Source organism: Passer domesticus, chromosome 10, assembly GCF_036417665.1.
Source record: "Passer domesticus isolate bPasDom1 chromosome 10, bPasDom1.hap1, whole genome shotgun sequence".
Lineage (NCBI taxonomy): Eukaryota > Metazoa > Chordata > Aves > Passeriformes > Passeridae > Passer > Passer domesticus.
In genome coordinates, this window is record NC_087483.1 from 17,979,726 (window position 1) to 17,984,814 (window position 5,089).

The window sequence follows — 5,089 nt, forward strand, 5'->3', positions numbered from 1 at the left end:
CACATGAAGACTTTTACCAAGCTAGTGACAAAAACATAATAGGGGTCTGCCAAGGGAGGGAAGTGACATAGGCTGGGCAAATATGTGAACAAAAATGACAGGAACAGGGCTATTCACACAACTCACCTCTGTTTATTTAAGAGAAAAAGTTTACAGTCACTGCTGCTACTTGCTGGTCCTGAAGCTGCAACCTCAGGTTAGAGAATTATGAAAAAGTGGCGATGAAGAGCTGGGATGGTGGGAGATAAACACGCTCTGAGTATTGTTCCTGGTGGTTACAGTAAGGGCAGACCAGCCAGGTGATCACACTGCCTGAGCCGGCAGTGTGCTGATGCAGCTCACCCCACCTGCAAGGCTGGTGGGTGCCTTTATCCCGACTCTGCTGGGGTGGGCAGGGGCTTTGTTGCGCTTTGTTTTGGAGCTGAGCGCAGCCCCGCAGGAGCTGCAGTTCCTGCAATTCCCCGAGTGCAGCCCTGCTTCCACCTGGTGGCCAACCGGCAGAACTTCTCAGCGGGTGCACGGCCAGTTTCCTTCGGGTGCAGTAACCTTCATCTCGCCTGCTCCTGGGCACTCCTGCCTGTACTGCCTGCCAGGGAACAGCACTGTGTCTGGAGAGAGATGGATGGGGTTGGTCATTAAGTATTCTCCTCCCTGAGCACAGCCCGGTGTAAACAGGACTCTGGTATGCAAACATGACTTAGATTAGACCGTGCCTTTTTGTAGTCTTGTCTTCAGCAGGTGGATGTGGGGAGAAGGCAAAGGGTGTTGTAATTCAAGGTAAGACCATACTATGCAGTTACACTTTCAAGCAAGTTTAGGCCAGGTGCATTCATTAATGAGAATCTATAACTTCAGGCAGATTTAAGGATCTAAGTAAAGCTGTCACTTCAAAACAAACAAAAACCAACCAAACAAAACCCCCCCCCAAACAAAATCCAAACCCTGTTCAATAGCCAGCTTACTGAAAGCACCAGCATCCCATGGGTGCATCCCTGTAGTTCCAAAGGGAGAGTGCTTAAAACCCTGGGCAGTGCAGTGAGCTGCTCCAATAAAAAGAAACATAACAGAATTCAAGTCAAACAGGCATGTCCTCAGCAAGACTCTGAAATGTCCAGCAAAATTAGGCCAGTCATAAAAATAGCTGGAACTGACTTATTTTTTAATGTATTTTGAAGCATAGCTCAAGGCAGAAAAGAAGGTGTCTGTAGCATTTCCCCAAGAAGACTTTGGATCAGTGCCTCTTCTGAGGCTGATAAGATTCTTGCAAGACAATTTGCTACATGCTTGATTGGGGGATATGCTGTATTTTAATGTTGAAACCAACAGAAAAATAGCTCAGGGTCTTCCTCTAAAGGAAAAGCCGCGTGGCAGACCAGCATCAGCCTTAATCCAAAGGGGAAAGGTAATATAACTTCATCTCTGTCCCCACAACCCTGCTCCTCATAAAATACTCCAAACAACGGCTAAGCCAAAACATCCTCTCCCAAAACAAGACAGTCTCCTAATAATTTGTTGTGTTGTCCTTCGAACATGCAGTAAGATGAAATTACCTTTCGTGCTGAAGGGTTGGAAGGTGACTCAATGCACTGACAGGACAAACAGAGAAAGCAAGAGAAGCAAATAGAAGAGGACTTCATGGTGACTACCAAAATGGAAAAAAAGTAATAAGTAAATGGGAATTCTGGAGAGTGGCTAAAAGCTAAGGATGTTCCTGACAACTGCAGTAAGCTTTTGATAAGGAGTACAAGAACCCCACAAAACATCAAAATGTGTAAGTTCTCCTAGAATTACCTGAGAAGTTTTAAAATTCCTATTTAAAAACAACAAAAAAAACCAAAGCCAAACACAAGACACAATTTTCAATTTATTAATAGATGTTAACAGATTATTATTATTTTCCATAAAATGCCAAATGGGTACAAGTACTTTTGTGAACAAAATACTGAATATTACAGAGTTACAAGGAAAACTTAGATCAGAAATGAACACCAAATCCTTCACTGTGTGTGTGGGCTTACACAAGTCATGGTCCTTTCTGTTGTGTAAGGTTTTATCCAAAAGACACTTTACAGTAACACATATTAGTTGATAGAATGATGTCAGCGAAGTGTCCAGAGGTACCCAGGTTATTCCAACTCTCCATAGCTCAGGACCACAGAAAGATGGCCCAGAGAGACATAAATAACATATATAAAGTGTTGGAATTCAAACAAAATGAGCGATTCCATAATCAGCAAAGCCTGCTATGCTAAACACTGTTAATAATTATGTTTTCCTCCAGCTATATGTACACATCTATTCACAGTGCCTAATGCTGAGAAGCCTACTGAGATTTAGAGGCATTAAGAGGTAGTAGAGACATCTCCTCACTCAGCCAATGCTGAATTTTGAACATAATTAACTAATATTTCAAAGAAATAGTTTTATTTCTTCTTCTCATCATCTGTACACCTCTGTTTATGTTTGAAACGGATCAGAGATGAGAACCATGTATCAAAAAGAAACATACTAAGAACAAAAAACTTCATGTGTAACAAAAAACTTTCAAAATCCACTGGAATCCCATGACCCTAGACACTAATTAAGCCTTATGCTTTGATATTAGATCAGCTCCAACTATTTTAGAAAAATCCTGTCCTGCATGCCCTTTTACTTCTCAATTATCCATCACAGGATATTCCACACCTTTGTTGGAAGCTGCTCTCAGAAGATTTAAGGGACCGTTGATTTGATCCAGAGCAGGAATTCTCATCTTTCCATCCTGCAGTGGTGACCAAGACCCTCTGCAACCTGAATATAAATGTATAACTGGACTAATGGCAGAGAGGACTGCTGGCAAAGTGTGGAGCTGCTTAACCACGATAGTAAAAATAAAATAGTATACTTTGAATTAAGAGAGGGCTTCCCAGTGAAATGGGAAGGTATTAGAGCATTCTGCTGGGACAGCTTATTGCATTAATTTGTCCTCTATTTAAAGAGGTCTCCACAGATGCCCAACGTACTCTGGACAACCTTCCCACAATTAACAGTCTTACTGTTTTGTCTTTGCTGAGCTTTAGGAAGACAATACCATTTATTTAATGCAGATTAAAATACACATTGATAATGAAGAACAGATTAGTGAAGTCTTAGTTAATTACTATTTTCAGTACAGTTCACTATCAATTAATTATATTATCATGTAATAGCTAGCATACATCTGTTCCCAATTGGTTAAATACTTCTGCAGCTATACTCTTACTGAAACCCACAGCAAAATTCCCATTGCTGAAAAAAGCTTTAATGAAGCCCCTAACACTCAGGAAAACGAGGCCAGTCATGGGTATGTTGTGTTGCTTTGCTAGCATTTGGGGCTTTAAACAAAGTAAAGCAAAGTTACTCTGCTGTATATAGGGCATGTCCTATAGTTTCAGCTGTGCTATCTGCCACACAGGAATGCACTAAAGCATGGGTATGAAGGAGTTTAGCAGCTGGTTTAAGAAGCCCAATTTATGCTGTAACTTGGGTACATTTCTTAGAGAAAAATCCTCAGATCATGGACAGTGTTTTTAACGTAAGGACCTTGTGGTTTGGAAAAGTGTCAAAAAGCATGCTGGTTATCAAATACATACAACTGCAGCAGAGTAACTGAAACCCAGATACGCAGTTGGTTGCTATAAAATTTTCATGTTAAAGAAATGTTGAAAAATAAGAATAAGCATTTTTTCAAAAATGCTAATATGCTAGGATTTAATGGTTAGCTTTACCCCAGAACTTGCTACTATTACACAAACTAATACCACATCACAGCTGCTCAAGACATTGCTTAGAAGAATGTATCATAACTTTGGGTTTTATTTAATTTCTCACCCTTTTCAGTCTTTAAATGCCTAAAGACAAGATCTTCTATACAAATGTGGCTCTTCAGATAGAAGATCTTGAATTAACAGCTATACACTCAGAGTTGTTCTTCCCCTTCACAACGTTCACCTGCATTTTAAATAAATTGCTAATCCCTTTAGCAAGCATTTGAAGACATTGGAACTGTTTCCTCAGAATGTGTCTTTCAAGAAAATACCAAAATGCTGACATTGTAACACTATTTGTGAGAACCCGAGAGTCCTCACCACATGCACAGTCTAAGACATGCTCCAGAAATTCTTGAGGTCTGCACTCAGGGTGCGTACGACCTTGGGAGAGAGTCAAGGTTCATTTCTTGATGCAGCCTCCTCCAGTGACTGGTGTACAACCTAAAGCACCTATTTCACTGCTTTATTAGACTCACAAAGCTTATTCACTGCACCACTGCCCTGTCTCACTACTAACACAGGTGAGACACATCAGCACAGAATGCCTCATTAGCCAGAACCTGTGATTTACAGAACATTAATGTTCTCTGACCACTCTGTGCTCAAGTGTACAATAAGTTTAGTGGATAGAGCAGTTGGTCGAGAGATGAGGTGGATTTAAATCAAGGCAGACAGACCCATTCTGAAGAATGCAAGTTCCAGAATACAATTCTGAATGTTGTACAGAGGACCTTTCGTGCTTTGGGTTTACACACTGTCCTTTAGAAATTTCAGAGTCCAATTTGTTCTCAAAACAATGAAAATAATACTTGCATCTCGTAGTAAGTTAGCGAAAAGGAAATTACTCTCAGGTAAATAAAATTTTGTTAAATAAATTTATCTATCCATGAAGTACAAATTTTTAATTTCTCTGTTGAATCATTACACAATAGTCCACACCACCAATATCTGGCAAATTTTTCCTCTTTATTTTCTACTCCTTAAAAAGATTGAATTACTAGATCTTAGGATGTCACCAAAATGTGAAATGCTACCATGATGCATGGTTAAATTTAGGCAGGCAAGTGATCTGACTAAAGTCAGTATCTGCAAAGGAAAACACATAAGCCCAAGAAAAGGTTTAATATTGTTTCTGTGCTCAGCTTCTCAAGCGAATTCATAGCCATTTCTCTAAAATGTTGAATTACCTGCATCCCATTTAAAAATACAGTTCCAAGATATTAACTGTGCTGTACAGATATTCTTAAGAGTAGCACAGAGACATGCAGCATAGATTAGTTGTTCCTGGTGTGCCTCTCTTC

General features: G+C 40.0%; 1 long non-coding RNA gene across 1 annotated transcript; it reads left to right on the forward strand.

Annotated features, from left to right (window-relative positions):
• Positions 1-693: 693 nt before the first annotated feature.
• LOC135308770 (uncharacterized) lies at positions 694-3,262 on the forward strand. The gene is made up of 2 exons (XR_010369143.1): positions 694-1,402; positions 1,537-3,262. It is a non-coding gene; the product is annotated as an uncharacterized LOC135308770 (long non-coding RNA).
• Positions 3,263-5,089: the final 1,827 nt, after the last annotated feature.